The sequence below is a fragment of the Diabrotica undecimpunctata genome, chromosome 4 (genome assembly GCF_040954645.1).
Source record: "Diabrotica undecimpunctata isolate CICGRU chromosome 4, icDiaUnde3, whole genome shotgun sequence".
Classification (NCBI taxonomy): Eukaryota; Metazoa; Arthropoda; class Insecta; order Coleoptera; family Chrysomelidae; genus Diabrotica; species Diabrotica undecimpunctata.
In genome coordinates, this window is record NC_092806.1 from 46,369,920 (window position 1) to 46,390,907 (window position 20,988).

Genomic DNA, 20,988 nt, shown 5'->3' on the forward strand with positions numbered 1-20,988 from the left:
TGATTAGAAGGCATTTGATGCCGAGTAAAGTGTGGTATCAGTTCTTGTATGTGTTTAATACGATTGCCAATTTGGGGTAGAAAAATTAGCTCAAGAGAGCGCAATCGTCGATATCGGAATCGAAATATCGGAAGATCGGACGAACAACCCTTTGACAAAAGTGACTAGATCAGCCAGCATTAAGGCTGCCAGAAACCGGCATCATATGTTGAGAAGTAACAAAATCTTCCACGAATGCAACATATGTCTCTTTGAGATTCGGAAGTTTCCTAATGCGATTCTCTAGCATACAAAATGAAGATATGCATAAGAATAAAGAATAAGTAGCGAATATAAACAAGAGAAAAAGATAAATAAAGAGGATTGGGTTGTAAAAACGGTGGAATAACAGAAAATCGGCCTGTTAGTTTTCGAAAAATTAACAACTGAGAAATATCCTTCACGAGCTTCGTCGTGTTGGGACAAAACTAACAGGTGCCTACTCTTTTCGACTTCCCAAAACCTTTGTAGAAAATATCTATGTTTGTATACATAGAAGTAACGAAAGAGGTGAAATAAAATATAGAATAAGTCGTAGAGACTCGCCCTTATAGAACATAATTGAAAATGATTTCTAAGACCACAGGATGATTTGGTTCGCCGAGAATTTTGACCAGAATTTACGAAACGAAAAACCAATTCAACCCCTATGAGTATTTCTATAAGATCTGATTACAAAAATGCGTGATTTGGTAGATCACGGAAATAAAATTGGCTGTGGAGCCTGTATCTAGCAGGATACGAATTATAAGAAAGATACGAAAACATATTTGATCAGTATCAACTATGTGGAAAGAAATAGACGAGGACATTAAATGTGGTTGTGTAGCAAAATAGAAATGTTAGTATTTGAAGAAGTGATTGTCTAAAGGAACAAGATAAATTCGAGCGTTGGTTAACAAACGAAGCAAAACTCGAGACCGTGATTCGCTAACCGTGCAATTCGTCGTTTCGAATGAGGTGGAATCAGGCCACGTACACAAGAATGATGTGGATTAACCCACGAGAAAAGTTCTTGAAGCCATTTAGTCCCAAAAAATACAAACATTTACATGAATAGTGAGAACCAGAACACAAAGCACGAAATAGACGAGGACATTAAATGTGTTTGTGATGCAAATTAGAAATGTTAGTATTTAAAGAAGTGATTGTCTAAAGGAACAAGATAAATTTGAGCGTTGGTTAACAAACGAAGCAAAAGCGAGACCGTGATTCGCAAACCGTGCAATTCGTCGTTTCGAATGAGGTGGAATCAGGCCACGTACACAAGAAGTATGTGGATTAACCAACGAAAAAAGTTCTTGAAGCCGTTTAGTCACAAAAAATACAAACATCTATATGACTGATAAGAACCGGAACACAAGACACATTTAACACCTTGATTAGTTACCTTAGAGTGCTTTGTGGCACTAACGAAACCACAAGTAACGGAGATTTGATCGAAATATTGAAATAAGACAGCGATAATCGAAAGTGAGTAGAAGAAGACAATAAATTCAATCGAAACAAGGTTGTGAGATTTATGAAAATCTACCCTGGCTACGAATAATAATGAAGGCGTGTGGTTTTGATACTTGAATGCGTTTCATAGGCCTCCTTGAATCTAGAGAATGCCGAGAATGGCGCGAAAAGTTGGATTTGTTCATTTTGTTGAGCATTGTAAGATACAAGCACGAAAGAGAGGACAATGCAAACATAAAATAACAAATCAACACGAAGAGAATATCTAGATTTAAAGAAGTGAACGGTTTTAAACAAAATCAATTGCAAACAAGTGAGAATATCGATAAAAGGTAAGTAACTAAAGATAAGTATTACAAAGAAAATCGAAAGAAATGTGTTTAAGTTAACAAACAAGACCTACAGAATGAGTTGGAAAGTATTGTACAAGTAGAACAAAAATAATTCATAAAAATCAACACAAAAATAATGTAAATATGTAAATAAATCACAATAAAACACAATAAATCGTAAATATAATATATATGTATAATTAATGTATGATATTAATCAAAATATATATAAAAGTATTTTACCTACTGAAATTATGCATTATAAAAATAGAAATAAATTTAAAAATTGCTGTGTAAATATGATCCAATTCAATTATGTAAATTAAGTTTAAAAATAATGCCGAAGGACCGATTTAAAGTTAAATTGAAAAGAAAAAAAAACAATTAAAATGAATTAATTGAAACACAATGAAATTAATTGAATCAAAGTCAAAAAAAATTATTATTTATCATCCGAGCTCGAAGTGGCCAAATGTTTTGTATAAAACTTAATGAGGTCGCTGGTTAAATGATATTCGATAAATAATAATAACGAAAAAAAATGAAATAATTTGTTTGTAAATCAATTAGCGAAAAATAGCAAATATAACTGTCAATAAATTAAGAAATTAACTGGTCTTACTCATTATTGATGTTTGTACAAAGAATATAGACTTACCCTTTGAAATATTGATGTCGTAGCAAAGGAAATCTCGTTGGTACTGCGTCGTGGCGCCGGCCGGCGCTCGATGGCGAAGAACCTATCACGCACTAGGTCTTTCTCGTTCGATGTCTTGAGATGAAGTGTTGTGAGATTGCAGGTCAGAAAAGAACCTCTGGCCGTTGGGTGGAAGAGGGTACATCAATAAATCACCCTATTGTATTGTGATTTAGAATGCGATAATTTAAGTTAATAGAGACAGTAATACGAAACCGTACACTTGTGTGCATATTTGTGACACAGAATACAAAGGAAGTCAAATTCTCCGCACTTAACATAATACATGAGACAACCAGTTTAGCAATTTAACAGGAAACAATATATTTAACAAAAGTCGTTAGGATACAGTATTGAATTTAGATCACATTACAGTACCGTAACAGAAATATTAATAGTAAAAATATGAAAAGAAATAGTACATACTTTCCCAAACACCGTGTATTGTGTAAAATACCGCTTATTGTGTATATTTTATTATTTTACAACTGTGTTCTTTGTTTAAAAAAACATAAATTGTTCAATAGAACAGATAAACTCACAGTATATACTCATTTGATTCGAATAAAATCAAATGGGTTTTATTGAACCAAATTTGTGCACATTAACGACGTTTCGACCTTATTTACTTGGAAATTAATCGGAAAAGTATTAAGGTTTTAAAATGTGTTCATCAGCTCGCCTTCTTATCGATGAAATAATCACGAATGAAGGAAATTGTTTCTTTTTAGCCAATTTTAAAAAGGAACTGTAATTACAGCTAACATCCAGTCATTATAAACTGAGTATACAGGTTGTAATATAAATCGGTAAAATATGACTACGCTATATTACAATAAGTGAATCTAAACTAATTATAATTCTAATAAGTGATAAGTAATGTAAAACATATTATTTATTAATTACAATCATCACATTAGACATCTTTTTTGGTCAAGTTATCTTTTGCATTATTATTTTCTATGTTACTATTTATAGCCCAGGAAAATTAGATCGATTTTAATTAAAAAAGTTTATATTAATTTGTATGATAGAAATTGGTAGGTGGAGGTATAATATACAGAATAAAAATAAATTAAACTGCTGAAAACTTCTGTCATATTCTCCATCTATTTTCATTTTGAAAAAATTTTATTGTCATTTTGCAAAAGTGCAAATAACCACAAATATTGACAATAATTATGACATATGATACTTTGTCTCAAAGTGACTAGTCTGTACAGGGTAAGATATCCAATGCTAACCTTATGGGAATTTCGCCAAGACGTTGCCAGTTTTATGCAGTGAGCGATGGCGTTCTCTATTGTCTATCTTTCAAAATAAACGGAATAAACCAGGAGTTCTCAACAAATCCTCACGTACAATTTTATGTAATTTACAAATATCGTTTGCTAATAATTTTACATAATACTATACACTATTTATTTCTAATAGTAACTTATCATGTTTTATCTTTTATTAGTAGCAGTAGTATAATAAAATGTGCATTAAATAAACATTTGTTTTAAAGTTTAAAATAATTTCGGTAATTTCTACTAACTGCCAAATTTAAAATGTTATTTATCTCCCTGCGGTGCTAATTACTGCCATAATGTGTAAGGATTTTGTAATTTTGGTTGATATCAACTGCAAATACTTTCTTCTAAGTTATTCAGTAATTAAGAAGCAATTAGAGTAATTCTTGTACAGAATATGTTTAAAATCTTGATACATCCAGGGCCTTAATTAGTCTTTATTTGTTCTTCGGAGCGCGTAAACATATTCGAGTTACGATTATTTGTACCATCTTGGATGTACTGTTACTGTTTTGTTATTGTTATTATTTGTTGGTGTCTGTTGGCAATTATTGTTATTTTTTATTGTTGGCTATTGTTATATTTGACGCCGAATTTTTACCGCAAACTGGAGGAAATTGTTCAATGGAAACGTGGAAAAGCTCTGAAACTTTCAGAGAAGCAGATACTAATGAATATTATTAATTATCATCTTAATCAGGATAACAACGATTCTTTTTCAAGTGTAATTAGGAAAGTGTCAGAAATGAGTGGTGTTTGCGAAAAAACTCTGTTTCGCACACGTCAGGAATATTTATCACCTGGATTACAATCTCCAAAGAGCAGGCCCAAGAAGCGAAAGGTTATTAATTCTCGTGACAACAAGTACGATGAAGTTGTCAGGGGCAAAATTCGTAGAATATTTTATCAATTTTTTCGTGACAACATACCACTAACAATAAACACCATATTAGCAGTTGTAAATGTCGAAGAAACTTTGCCCAACTTTTCACGGGCCACGCTACATTGCTTGCTGAGTGATATGGATTTTGTGTTTATAAAACGTGGCAGAAATTCAATTATGATTGAAAAACCAGAAATCATCTCGTGGCGTCATCGCTATTTTCGCGCAATTCGTAAATACCGTGTAGAAGGATACAACATAGTGTATTTGGATAAATCATGGGTAAATATCGGGTACAGTGTGAAAAAAGAATGGGTTTATAAAACAATTACATCTCATCGCGATGCTTTTGTTCGCGGTCTGACAACAGGATTAAAAGCTCCAACAGCTCGTGGTGCACGGTTCGTTTTATTGCACGCAGGATCTACCAGTGGATTTGTTGATGGAGCAGAGCTTACGTTTTTGGCAAAGAAAAATACTCAGGACTACCACGACAAAATGGATGGACCGATCTTCGAAGATTGGTTCGAAAATTACTTAATGCTAAATTTGCCAGAAAAAACTGTTGTGGTAATGGGCAATGCCTCATATCACAGCAGAAAGTCAGAACAAATTCCCAACAGTTCAACACTAAAAAAAGATATTCAAGAATGGCTTCTGTCACCCTATCACTGTGAACTCAATCCCATCGAAATGGTTTGGAGTGAAGTGAAACGGTATATAGCTGGACCCAACGCGAATTTTAAAGAAGCTGAAATGCGAAATTTAATTACAGCACACATTACATAACGGAGATAGTGATGACAGTGACGATAATAATGATAATGATGATAGTGAAGCAGAAACTAAATGTAACAGCGATTGACAGAAAAAGAAACTAAATATAATGGTGTACAATTACGATTACTTACATACGAAATTAAATACAATGACTTCTTTTATTTTCAACTTATCTATTAGTTTTATTTTCGGATATTTCTACGTTTTGTTACTGCCAACATATACAGTGCGGTTTTTAAAAGTCCTTCCCCCCGTAACTTTTGAACGAAAAAATACATAAATAAAATGTTTTTTTATATTATAGTTTTATTTTATCCGATTTTATTTAAATCTATAAACAAATGGTTTGTATCGCTAGCACATACTGTAGAATTAAAAACAAACTGCTTGTGTGACATAAATAAAGGGCATTTCTTAATTTCTATTTTATTTTAATTTAACTCAAGTATGTTGTAGCAAATATTAGTTATTGTTTGAGAACCACTGAGAGAAGGAAGTCAGATAGGGTCGTTAGTGGGCATTAGTACTTAAGCTACCCTCAACATAAAAGATGGATTAGGCTAAGTAGTAAGAACTGACGTTTATTTTAAGTTTGCAAAGAAGTATAGCATCGATGTTGTGCATTTACCCTGTACAGACTAGTCACATTGAGACAATCTATAGTGGCGCTACTTCCGTGACGCTCGCCTCAGCATGTTATTATAAAGAGAAATTAATACTACTCCAGTTTAGAAGCTTCGATTCAAAAACTTAAAGAAAATAAGTGAGAGACTCTGTGACAAGACATGTTTCAGAATGGAATTAATATTGGTATGGCCTAAGACAGAAACTTATCAGGAACGCCGACACCGTATAGATAAAGGCAAAGAGAATAGTGGTAATAATTTTACTGGTTAGTAAATTATTAGCAAATATGTGAAAATCAATATTTTTGCAGCAACATCCATAATTTATTCTCTGTTCGCCGGTGTAAAATTAAAAATAACAGACTTTTTCAATTGGCTCTCGAAAAGGAGAGATTAGTTCCTAAAAAGTTAATTAAATCGCATATCAGCTACCTGTATCGCTTTAAAATTACGATGCCGTTGTGTGGAGAGAGAGCAGCCAGCCGGCGTTGGGACGCTCGACGTCGTTTTGTGCGCATCCGACGTCGACGGTCTAAAAGTTCTTCATTGGCGAAGTGACCGACGCACTGACAAGTCTTCGGCATCAAAGAACGAACAGTCAGTTTATCGCGAGCTGGTTTAGAGTGTAGTTGTGATACTGTGATAAATATTGAGAGGACAACGTGTTCGCAGGTCGCAGGAGAATGTTTAATTTCCTCTGTTAAAATGTGAATGGCCTTTTTCAAGGGTAAGTTTTTACACATTAGTATGAGATATTGTCACGTAATACTACTGTAACAAGTTTTACTACCTTACTTGTTTGTAAATATAAGAAAGAGCATCTTGGCCAAAACATTACAAACTTGTAACAATATAATAATAATAAACATGTTCCAATGAAGTACTTATAGAAGTAATTTTTGACTTTTACGATTAATAAAATTACTAAATAATATAATTATTTACTTTAAATATTTTGTAAGAATAGAATATTATCTTCATATTTACAAATGTTATGGACAACTTTATCAAAATTGTAATTGAAAAAGCACGAATAATTAAATTGATTAGATTTTCTAATATTGAAGTCACTAAATATGATGTGTAATATTAAATAAAAGAAGTTCCAGAAAAATCTTGGAAAACAAGTGTAAATAAAGTTACTATTCTAATAAAAAATAAATATATCAACTTTATTATTTATAAATTAAGAACTAAAGCGCAAAATAAAGAAGACCAAAACATAAGCATAGACAAAATATAGAAACATTTATTTTGAAAACCTAACCGGATCATATATCAAACGTTTACCACTTATTAATAAAAGGATAGGTAAAAGACAAAACGTTTCAACAATAAAATTTAAAACGTCTTTATTACTTCAAGATCGTCTCCATAAAAAATTAAAAAAATTAAAAAGTGAGGAAAAATCGTAAAAAATTGTGACACCTACTTGGCAATTCCAGATCGCTTAATAATGTATATATATATATATATATATATATATATATATATATTTATATATATATATATATATATATATATATATATATATATATATATATATATATATATATATCGAAAAAAGGAGTACGACCGTTAATCCAATATAAATAAGGATCACTCGAAGAGTGGTGGGTTTTTCGGTCAAAAGGTGGAGAAAAAAGACAAAGAAGTAGGCTACTTCTTCTATTAATTTGAAGACGTTTCGCTCTCTAATCAGAAAGCATCATCAGTTCATCTAAAAAGCACAATATGAAAACGAAAACATCCATAGAAAAGTCAATATAAATGTGTTACCTTAAAAAGAGATGTAGCAGTCAATGGTGTAAAATGTAAAGAAGCTTAAGATATTAGACATTAAATACTTAGGTTGTATAAACAATCAATTGAAACTAAGTACAGTTTACAATTTGATTCAAACAAAGCACAGCAAAAGACCATGTGGTTATAGTACATGTAATTTAAAAAGTATGTAAAAAATAAGTATTTGCCGATGAAAAAATAATTTTTGATGAAATAGTTTAATAAAATTTTAAATTAATTTGATTCATAGAATTCTCATTAATTTCTCTGTTCCACATTATTATGAACCTTGGACTGTTGGAATTAAATCTGCACCTGTAACTGACTAGCCAGTAATAACTTAGACACTTATATGATATATAGTGATTGACCTCACTTGTTTGTTCTTTTTCTCCAAACCATTCCCTGAAGGGAAGATGGTGTTTTTAAACATCTTTTTCTTTCATTTAATGGTTCATACAGACAAGGTTTTCACCTACTTTTTCATATATTTTTTAAACTTACCGCCTTCTTGCATTAGCGGTTGGTAACTCGCCTTGTTGTGTGTCATGTTTTGACTTCAAGGACTAAGGACACTGCCTTTTCACGTGATATCTATGGGAATCTGAAATGTGCTCCCATTTGCTGGGTGTCTGCTGTATGCATTGGAAGCTTTTGTGGTAACTTCATTACACATTTTATAATATTACTATAATAAACTTTTAATCTTTTCAATAATGTTACCTAAAGTAAAAATAAAATAAATTAATATCATACTGTTAAAAGTGTGATCTTATGATCTTGTTACTTTTTAAATTACCTACATGTACTATAAGCACATGATCTTTTGGTGTGATATGTTTGAATTAAATTGTAAACTGTATTTAGTTTCAATTGATTGTTTATACAACCTAAGTATTTAATGTCTAATATCTTAAGCTTCTTAACATTTTACACCATTGACTGCTACATCTCTTTTTAAGGTAACACATTTATATTGACTTTTTAATGGATGTTTGGTTTTTCATATTGTGCTTTTTAGATGAACTGATGATGCTTTCTGATTAGAGAGCGAAACGTGTTCAAATAAATAGATGAAGTAGTCTAGTAAAGTTCTTTGTCTTTTTTCTCCACCTTTTGACCAAAAAACCCACCACTCTTCGAGTTATCCTTATTTATATATATATATATATATATATATATATATATATATATATCATATATACATCACAAACATGTCTTCACTAAGCGTCTCCTATAACGTCTTCTTCGATCTTCTTCCAGGATCTTTCAACTCAGCAATTCTTCGTATTATCATTGTGACTTTCATTTAAACGTTATACATGCCATAGCCATCTTATCCTATTATACCTCAAGTTAAGATCAATTGATACTTGGCTAATGTATCCATTTTTAATTTTATCATTTATTCTCACTCCACTTATTCATCTAAGAATTCTTATTTCCGGCACATGTATTAGTGGTTTTTATTTTATAGAATTTTTCTTTGGAATTTTCATTGGAATCTTTCTGTGACAAACAACTAGTTATTTAAAACCATTACTTTTCACAATCATTTCACATCCAAAGTTATCATCTGATTTGTAGTAGTAACTCCATATGTAAATGAACATTCTAGATACACTGTTTTTGTTCCAGTAAGTTTGAACCTTTTTATTTAAGACTTTGTTTCCACTCTTACATTTTCGTTTTAAATCTCTTTCATTATTTCCTAATAAGGTTACATCATCAGCATACATTAATAACCAGGGAATGTTACCTCGTAGTTTCCCTGTTACCTAATCCAAAATAATAAGAATATATTAGAATAAACACTGACCCAGATGAAATCCTATTTTGACATGAAATTTATCAGTTTTTCCCATATCTGTCCTAACACTAATGTCCTTTTTTATTGAGCGCTCATCACAGAATCTTTTGAGGAAGGCTATCTTATCCTTTTTCAAGAATAATAACTACGACATGAGGATTTGTTTCTTTGTTCCTATATTTTTTTATCAGCTGCCTTATAATGAAAATTGCATCTCTTGTTTATCTGTCTAAATCTATCTTGCATAAAAACTAATTTTCAGATATAAATATGTATATACTCAGATATATAGGTACTACATATAATGCTTCTACATTTCTCATAAACCACTTCCATAGTTCTATTAAACAAACTTGTTATCAACCTTTTTCCCTTATCTCCTAACGAAGTCCATACTGATCCAGGGATATAGGCTGGTCTAATTGCTTTATCTTTCTTTACTTTTCGGTTGTTCTTTTGATGACCATTGCTGTTACTTTTTTCGTTAATTTAACTGGATTTCTGTTAAATTATTTTGTTTAATAAATTGTAAAACTATGTTTTTCATCCCTTTTTGGCATATTTTCGTGCGGCACCGCCGCACATAATTAATTGGATACTAAGTTTGTTTTAAGTAAAGCTAAAAAGTTTTAATCAATTAAAAAAATTTAATGTATATTCAATAAAAAACCACAAATATAAAATAAGTTCAAAAATATTGATTAATTTAACAATAAATAAAAATTTATATTTTTTTTGTTCATAGTAAGATTTCAAATTGAAATCATAAAATAATAATTCTAAAGTATAGGTATTAAAAACGAGCATTTCCTCACCGTGTTCAAATAATAGCTCTTATTCTTTCTAGCACAGACTGGATCGAAGAGCGCCTGTTTTAACGCTACCGCAGTTTTAAACTCACCGTAATTTTGACTAACTACTTTTTCCTTTTCCTTTAAGTTGTCCCGCAAATGCTCTATGGCGTTAAGGTCTGGATTTCTAAAAGGACAGGGTAGCAACATCTGTAAAGTATTCCACTGTTACCCTGACTATGTGCGGCTGAGCATTATCCTGAATAAGGAGAAAAATTTTAATCTTAAAATGCATATAAGGCGTTCCCTAATCATTAATCAGCAGTGCGGTCACCTCCCCCTAACATAACAAAATCTGTATATGCTTCCAAAGAAAGGAATACCTTCAATACCAAAGTGTACTCTACGAGCGAAGCAATATTGAGCATAGTATTTTGCATGCCTACTCCACAATGTTTGTTTACCATTTAGTGAATATCTCTTCAAATGAGAGTAGTCTGTTAACAAAAAATTTCTCCAATCTTCGATATTCCAATCTGCATAAGCATGGAAGAATTCCAAGCATTGTCATCAATGAGCTGCGTTCAATAAATGGCCTGTATCAGATAACTGAAGCTATAGTGCCATGAACATCTTTCAGTCTCCTATTCAAAGCTGTAGCAGTAACTCTCCATTCTTCAAGCAATTAAAGTCTAAGGAACCGATCTTCCACGGCAATTGTTGCCCTTGGTCTTCGCTGTCCAGGTCTCCTTGACTAAGAACTAGTTTCTCGAAATCTTTGCTAGCTACATGATCTGGTCTTATTAAAAATAATCATTTGTTATTATATATACTTTTTTTCCCCGAAAAAGTAACCAATAATATACCAGAAAGGAATACAACAAAATTCAAAAGCAATATTTTATAAGTAAATATTAGATTTATCGAGAGCACCTTAACAAAAACTTTCTTTTCAGCCATAAAAATGACAAACTTAAAAAAATACGAATTAACAAAGGCAACTTGTATTGTATTAAATCTATTTAATTATTATAAAGGCAATTCAACAAAAGTAAAAGTTTTGTGGGACAGTGTAGTATTTTAGTACTTTTGTTGCCATATGTTTGAAAATTATATTTATCTTGCTTTCACCCTTTCCGCTATAAAGTTTATTGTACACTTTATATGACTCTGTCACCCTTTATATAATTTCCTCTTCTATATATATATATATATATATTTTTCTTGGACTTCGTTTGACTAATACTAGGTTTGTTTCCTCAAATTTCTTTTCTGAGGGTCGTCCAAGTATTTAAATTTGTTCAAAATATCTTCAATTTTTAAAAGAGATCTTGTAATATAGATTAGAGAGTATTTTTAACAACACTAGCAATATTTTTCCAAATTGTATTTGGACTTCATTTTATACCCCAGCCCATTTTTCTACCACTTTTGCTCTGAAAACCTCCTTTCTCATCTTTTCACATACATTATTAAATTTTTTCTGGTATTCTCTGATATATTGCTTTCGTTTCTCTTCTTACATGTCCAGCACAAGCTACTGATGTTGTTTTTTCACAGTCTAATTGACTAATATTGTAGTCTAGTTCTTACATAAAGTATTAGCCCAGTCTGGTTAAAAAAAAGATCGAAAATTTTTTCACAGATATCTGAAGCTTTAAAGACATAGGTGGGGATTACTAGGTGACGATAAATTTTATTAATTTTTTTATTAACAAAATAAAATACAAGGAATATATTAATATAATGTGGAAAAAATTACCTGAAATTTAATTTATAAAATATATAACTATTATAACATCATTGATATAAAATGAAAAAAAATATATGTTGATTTTCCGGGATTTCTCATATTTCCCGGTCAGTGAAAACTATGTAGTTATTCATATTTCGACGAGCTACCCCAGAAAAAAAAGAGGCTTCTAGCTGTAATCGAAGCCAGGATAATGTAAATTTTTCCTACGTGTTTCAATTTGAAGTTCCGATCTCGAAAAAAAAAACGGAGCTGAAACAGTTATCCCCTCCACTTCCCTATGTCAATCTTTCGAAAGTACCTTCGTTTCGAAGGACTGTAAGTTTCAAAAATTGGATGCATTGTATCAATATAGAGTTTCAATATAGAGTTAAATTTTCATTTAAAATTTGTACAAATTTTACTGCTTGATGTTTATAAACAATGGAGATATGATTTTTTAAAAAATAGTCCCTAACTTCGTTCCTATTGGTCATAGAAGGTTTTTTTTGTGTAAGTTTTTATACCAGCTATTTTTAACAGTCTATTTGAGAATGAGCTTGTTCAATTTTGTATGTGATAAGTTGACTTTGCCTCTTTCAAAAAACTGGTTTAAAACTCGCTGTCTTTAGTAATACTGCTGGTTCCAACATACCTTTTCCAGTTGTCCCACTTCTCACATTTCAAAGATCCCACAGCCTCACCCACAGGGGTGAGGGAGGGAGGTTGTGTTTTGTGTCAGTCAATAGATTTTTAAAAAATATTAAACAGGTGTTTTTTAGTGGTTTTATCCTATATACATTTGGCGAAATATTCGATCGTCCCGCTTCTGTGGGCATACCAGGTATATAAATATCAGTAGCTGCATAACATTAAAATATAAATCATTCAAGTAGTAGTAGAACTAGTAGAATAATTTCAAAAATGACAATTGGTCACAATATTGCCGTGATGGAATGAGGAAGGATGATGATCCAAAATTTCGTCAAATTCTTCTATTTTCTGAATTTTCTAAATTTTTACGGAGGTTTACTGTCCAATTTTAAATCAAAAAACGGTGAATGACTTTTAATGAACTCGTTATTGTTAGCTTGGTGAGGCGCAGCATTCAGTTGGAATTATTTTTAAGGCTACTAAAGTATTCACAAAACAACCGGTATTCAGACTCAGTGTAGCGTGGTTGAAGCCGAGGAGAATGAAAATAAACCTGGTTTACAAGATGAAGAAGACAGTGATATAGACCAGTGTGAAAATTTAGGTCATAATACAGACGTTGAATTGTCAGCAGATTCTGATGACAATGATGTGGCTTCTGTTTGTCATAACGGTGATCCAGTTTATCTTAGAAAAGATGGTATAACAAAATGGACTGTTCATTTACAGCAAAAAAAGTAGGCGCACACGTAGGCGTAACATAGTTACTCGTCTACTAGGTGTAAAAAAAATAGCGAAAAATATGCTAACACCAATCGAATGCTGGAAATTGTTTTTCTTTGACAAAATGATAAACGAAAATATGCAACATACCAATACGTATTTAGTAAAAATGCGCAACCCGTTTACTCTATTAGAAATTAGAGCACTATTTGGCTTAGGGTATTTTCAAAGCTTCTTATGTAAATCTGACAGTTATCGGACAGTTATGTCAAGGAAGCGATTCTATATCCTCCTTCGTGTACTACGCTTTGACGATATCCAGTCCAGAGCAGAACAACGAAAGCATGACAAACTTGTACCCATTAGAAAAGTTTTCGACGAGTTTTTAGAGAAAAGTGCATGGCTTGCTATACAGTTGGAATGTATTGCTGCATTGACAAGATGCTTGAAGGTTTTCGGGGAAAATGTAGCTTTCGTCAATATATATCCAGTAAGCCGGCAAAATATTTGATAAAAATGTTCGCACTTTTCGATTCGCGAACTTTTTATACAGCAAAGTTGGAAATATATGCTGGAAAGAAGCCAGAAGGCACCTTTGAGATAGATAATAGTCCTAGCAGTGTGGTTAAACGTATGATAGAACCAATTACCAATACTGGACGCAACATTACTTGCGACAATTGGTTTACGTCCATTTCACTGGCTACTGACTTGCTACATAATTACAGGATAACTCTAGTAGGAACCCTGAGAAATAATAAACCACAAATTCCTCCTCTTTTTGTAGCTTCAAAAGGAAGACCACTAAACAGCAGCATTTTTGTTTATGGTAAAGATTGTCTTTTACTATCATATGTTTCCAAGAAAAAAAAATGTTCGGGTGAAAACTTTACAACAAAGGGGTAGTGGGTGTTGTGAACCAGATGAAATGTAATAACTTCGTTTCTCGAATAAGTTGCCGATGGTCACTTACAGTCTTTTTTTCATTGATGAATATTGCAGGAATAAATAGTCAGGTAATTTATTATAGCAATACTAATGCTAAATTAGAACGCCGTAAATATCTAAGAGAAATTAGTACAGATCTCAACAGACCCCACCTGATAAGTCGTGCATCAATACCAACAATGTCAATATTATTACGACTTTAAAAAAGACGCCAAGGTCTTGCTGATGAAGAAACTTCAGTAACAACTGCAGAATCTAAAAATAAAGTCAAATGTTTTTACTGTCCTCGAAGTTACTTTTACTTCAAAAATAAAAAAAACCACTTCAAGGTGTGCAGATTGTGGTGAACATATAATTACAATATGTAAAATATGCTACAATAAATGCTATGAGAGTGAATAAAGTGTTTACATTTCTTTTATGTTATACAATTTTTTCTAATGTATTATTTTATTAATAAAAAGTTTTTTAAAACATTTGTGTTATTTATCACTAACAAAATTTTTAAACAACCAGCAACCGACTAAGTTTTGTTAATCATTGAATATACTAATAAAATATAATTAAATGAGAAGAAAATGGCGACTGAGCGCAGCGCTTATTGGCGAACAATCGCGTTATTTCCTAAGGTACTAAAAACTGTCACTTATTTTGTATATTGTTCAAATGAATATAAATATCACTGTTACATAAAAAATTCTTTAATTTTTGTGATATTAGTATTAGTATTAACTAGTATCAACAACTCGAATATATCGATAATTTCGACCCATTCTGCAACAGAGTAGATCATTTCGAACAAATTAAAAAAAATGCTTATTTACTATCTTTATTAAACACTACCAATAACACTTCAAATAACTAGACATTTTACAAATTTCTTTCATTGTAGTTTTTGATGTGAATGCCTGAATTATCCAGCAAAATACTTGTCTAATGATATGTCACACATGGTCTAGTCCCTATTTAAAATTAAGTGTTTGTGGTACTGGAAGGTAGGGGTTGACAAATAACAGATGTCTGTGTCGTTGAAAGATGACCCCTTTGGAATAAAAATCGACCTTTTTAGAATTTTTACAAAATCTAATGAATATTTCCAAATATCAGAGTAAGTAGACCCTTTTAAGTGGCCAACCCGTATATACCCATAGTACATAACGCAAGACATTTCGTGATTTCAACTTAAATGATTATTGTTGAGATAATAAACATACACCTACGGTCTATATCCTTTTTGATAATCCCATTGATTTAAAAGATTATAAGGGTTCACTACAGAATTTATCCCTTCATAAGTCCATTCATTGAGCGGTAACAGATATCTTAAGTTAATTACATAAATCTAATATTGCATAGACACCTTTAGTGCCACACTATTTTATTGAATTTATTTTTAAACCTGTTGTATTAAAAATGTGTTGTTATCTCATAAAAATTTCATCGATTATATTATTAAGTCATGTTTTATGATCTATACTACATAAATTAACTTTTTTAGATGGATTGTTAACAGTTTAAACTAAATATTATTCTTTAGTTTACTTTATGCACCATATTTTAGAATCGAAAGCTTATACAGAAGTAAACTTACTATTTAGTTTAAAGAAATATAGATAAAATATTTATAAACAAAATATTATAATGTATGGAAATAGTAACATAGTAACTGTATGATCATTTTTTATTTTGCAGTTGTTGCCACCTTTTTAAACCGACAGTATGATAATATACTATTATTCTTTTTTCTTTTCGTTTTTATTTTCTTTCTCTTACCCTACCTTTTTTACTCTTTTTTTTTTAACTTTTGTTACTTATTTTAATATATTGTGATTATAAATTTAAAAATTAAAACTAATTAAAGTTTTTTTCAGTATTTCTCCAGCAGATATTCTTGTAAACGCATTTTATTATATGTAGATAGTAGTATACAGATAGATGAACACCTATCATCTTAATAATATTCAATAATTGTTGTAGCAAAATTTTTAAAAAGCAAAACAATAATATTATTTATTTAGATCTTTTTGTTCTTTCAGTACTCTGTCCGATTATCGAATGTTGTCGATCATATTGGCTATATTAACTTTGTTTACGGCAACCCGAAATAGATTAGCGGATGTCTCTTGATACCATTCTCGGAGATTTCGGATCTAGGATATTATTTTTCAGTCTAGACCTCTTCTTCTGGTGATCGTGCCCTGTATTATGAGGTGTAGAAGCTTATACTTCTCTGTATCATTACATGGCCGAATTATTGTAACTTACGTTTTTTTTTTATTATTTTTGTTATTTCTGTGCTCTTTTTTATTCGGTATAAAACTATTTCATTTCTTATTCGATCAATCCAACTTATACATTACAATCCGTAAAATTCATCTCAAATGCCTCTAATTGTTTTATTAATGTGTCTTCAAGGGTTTAGCTCTCCAGGCCATACAGCAATGTAAAAGATATGTAGCAGCGTATTAATCTGATTTTAAGGTTTAATGTATATATATTCTGGGATTCTACAGTATTCACTGCCTTCCCTCGCTCAACTGTTTCCATCTCTCTCTGTTGTCCCATTCTCCATCGTTTAGACCTCCCTTACTCATGGCGTCGTCTACTTCGTTCCTCCAGGATTTTCGGGGTCGTCCTCTTTTCCTCCTTCCTATAAGGCTCCATTCGGTTATTCTCTTTATCCATCTGCTGTCGCTAGTTCTTCTTACATGTCCATACCACTTTAGTCTTTTTTGTTCTATATATGTTAGTATGTCTGTTTCTATTGATGTTCTTTGCTTTATTTCGTCATTACTTCTCCTATCCATTCTTGTTACTTTGCAGCATCTTCGCAGGCATTCCGTCTCTGTTGCTACTATCTTACTGCTGTTTTTCTTGTTTATGATCCAATTTTCAGCCCCATATATCATAATACTTCGCACTAATGTTTTATAAATCCGTGTTTTTGTCTTCATATTTAGGTGTCTATCCCACCATATTGAGATAAGTTGTCGGATAGCTGTTCCTGCTTGTCCTAATCTTTGTGTAATTTCTTCCTCTGTTGTTGCCTTTTTCGTGATTATAAACCCCAAGTATTTGAATTTATCCTTTCCTTTGATTGTTACGTTGTCATCAATCTGTAGATCTTCTATGTCTTTTTCACTTGTACATAGGTACTCTGTTTTCGCGAGGTTAATATCTAGGCCAGCCTTGGTATATTCTTTTTGTAGTTTCTTCATCATGTAGCTGAGGTCGTCTTGGTCTTATGCAATAACTACTTGATCGTCTACAAAGCTTAACGTATATATATATAACGTATAACGTATTATTAACGTATATAGATATTCGTTCCGTATCGGTACTCCCATGCCTTTGGATTTTCTTTTCCATGTAGTCAAGGCTTTCTCTAAGTATATTTTGAATAGGGTTGGAGATGTGGAAGAACCCTGCAGGAGCCTTTTGTTGTGGTAAAGTCTCCTATGATTCTTGTTCTTATTTTAATGGACACTTTATTTTCTTTATACAGAGCTTTTGTAGCTTCTATGAGTTCCGTCTGTATTTCTAATTTGTACATTGCCTCCCATAGTTATGACCTTGGTACAGAGTCATACGCCTTTCTCAGGTCCACAAATGCCAAATGTATATCTCTATTTTTTGCTTTTTTCTTCTCCAACAGTTGTTCCAGTGTGTATATGTGGTCTATGCATGATCTTCCTGCCGTGAAGCCTGCCTGATCCTCCTCGATTTTATCTTTTATTGCTTGCTCTATCTTTTCTCGCAGTATCTTTCCATATAATCTTCCTACTGATAATATTACACTTATTCCTCTGTAGTTGTCGCATCGTTTTCGCATGTATGTTTCAATATTTAAGCAGGTTCTTTCCCATTCCTCATTCTTTTGTTGTGTTATTTGTTTTTTCACTTCTCTATCTTTTACCTTTTTCTTATTAAAAGTGTAAATACAATTACAATTATTAACTTTAGATCTATGAGATCTTATTATAACTCTTCACATTAAAAAAATATTTTCCAAAATGTTTTAATATACAGGGTGTACAGTTTCATAAACAAGAATAGAGTGAATATACATTTTACCATACGATATCGGATTTGCAGATTGAGACTTTGGTGACTCAGAAATTTTCTCATCTTCAAAAAGGCTGCTTTTAATTGCTCTATTTTTGATCGAATTCCTGATTTCGAATTTAGTAATCCAGACTCCTAAAAGTACTTTATTTTGGAGTAAAATGTGGCAGGTTTTGTCTGAAATGAGAGTCTCCAATCATCTGATACTGCTAATTAAAAGCCTGTACAATAATAATTATGCCAGAGTTAGAATAAATGGGGAACTAACCGATAGTTTCAGGGTCACAAAGGGCGTGAGACAAGGCTGCATACTAAGCCCAATTCTATTTAACATCTACGGTGAATGGATAATGCGGAAAGCTACTGAGGACTGGAACGGTGGCATCACCATTGGCGGGAAGAAGATTTGCAACTTGAGATATGCAGATGATACTACTATCCTCGCTAGTTCTGAAGCTGAATTGATTCACCTGCTACAACGGATAGAAGACGTAAGCTTAACGATGGACCTTAAAATAAACAGAGATAAAACGAGAATCATGATAATTGACAGAGCTAACAACAATCAAAATCATCTGGTCATGATAAACAATATCGCCGTTGTAGATAAATTTGTGTATCTGGGCTCATTAATAACCAACAAAGGAGGCTGTACTGAAGAAATAAAGGTGCGGTCAGCAATCGCAAAAAGCGCTATGGCAAAATTAACAAAAATTTGGAAAAGCCATGAAATAACTACCGATACAAAAATGAGACTAGTAAGAAGTCTAGTTTTTCCAGTTTTTACTTATGTATCGGAATGCTGGACCCTTACTGAGAAAGACAAAAAGAACATAGATGTATTTGAGATGTACTGCCGGATACGAATGCTGAATCCATACTGGACCAGCTAAACATAAAGAAAAGACAAAAGAACACAAATATCAGAACAAATAATAAGCTATTTTGGACATGTGCTTCGAAGAAATGGTCTTGAAAAACTTACCATCCAGGGAAAAGTAGAAGGCAAAAGAAATAGAGGTAGATCTCCCACACGATACACGGGCCATATTGTTGCTACCATTGGCGCTCCATTGTCAGAATGTGCTAGAATGGCAGAAGATAGAAAAACGTGGAGAAACATTGGGAAATTTAGCTAATAGCTTCATGATATCACGATACCTGCATCAGGTTAACGACTAAGAAGAAGAGAGAAGAAGAATCTACACAGTATACCTAATAGATCTTTTGATTTAAATGTTACCAGTATGTTAAAAGTATCAAAGTTTTACGTTGAATGAGCAAATCTTTTTGTTGCATCCGGAAAATATAAAAAGGAGTAATTTTTTCATCATTCCGTTCTGATGCACACTAAAGCACCGAGCTGTACTTGAATTTATAATATTCTTTACACACTGCACTGGTTGAGAGTGAATCCTTGAGTTAATCAAGTACTTGTTAACATTAACGAAGTGAGTATTGTCACGACTACGTCACTAAAAATGTCATTCATAGCGATAACGAACCTTTTCAGATAGCTTTGTGGCCCGTATTATTCAGCAATCAAGAGCTCTCTGCGTGCGTACGTATTCGGAAAACTTTTCCACCGCTCGCTCCTTGTTTGCCCGCTATTTCATGCTTGAATTTCGAACAATTTAGACTCATCAGTACCGGATTTGCAAAACGAGAAGCAGTCTGTATGAAATTTTTAAAGTTACTCTTTGGCTCACACATCTAATGTATTTTTAAAATGGAAATGGTGAAAATATATAATACTCCACGTTGGTTTGAAATCGCGACTTTATTTTTTGGGGTTATCTTGAATTTAAACGAATGTAATTTTCTAAGCTATTTTGGTAAAATTTTAAACTCTTTAAAAACATTTTAATTTATTTATTAGCTTATGACGATCGCTGGCTATAGAATTTTTTATATAAAAAAAAATACACGTCATTCAAGATTTACGACGTCAGAACCCCACAGCGTTGCCAAAATGTCAGAATAGTTAACAGTAAGGAATTTTCAAAATGTCAAATATTAAGGAATACACTAGTCAATTTGATTTTTAAAATGAAGAAAATAATCACATTTTTAAAATATTTTTTTTTCACTTTTCAATAAGGTGACAAACAAGATAAGTTTAATCCATAGTATTATAAAAGATCACATAAAAATGTATAATTGTAAATACATTTAAAATTTAAACCACCAATACTGAGGCACTAAATAAATCCGTTACTTTTGTTATGTGACACTATTACTTGATTTTTACATGTCGTAAATAACATCGCGGATACCACTAGCATTCAACTCTTGTGTATTAGTTTTTTCTTTTTGTGACACCGTTTTTTATAAGGTGATTTTAAAAGTTCATTATTTTTAACAGCT

At 31.9% G+C, this 20,988-nt stretch overlaps 1 protein-coding gene across 2 annotated transcripts in view; it reads left to right on the plus strand.

The window, feature by feature from the left end:
- The first annotated feature begins 6,615 nt into the window (after nucleotides 1-6,615).
- The window catches only part of LOC140439484 (LIM domain only protein 3-like), a 431,220-nt gene continuing 416,847 nt past the window's right edge, over nucleotides 6,616-20,988 (plus strand). For both annotated transcript variants that reach the window (XM_072529429.1, XM_072529430.1), the window contains exon 1: nucleotides 6,616-6,840. The gene's annotated coding sequence lies outside the window, so the exon portion shown is untranslated. The remainder of the gene's footprint in view (nucleotides 6,841-20,988) is intronic.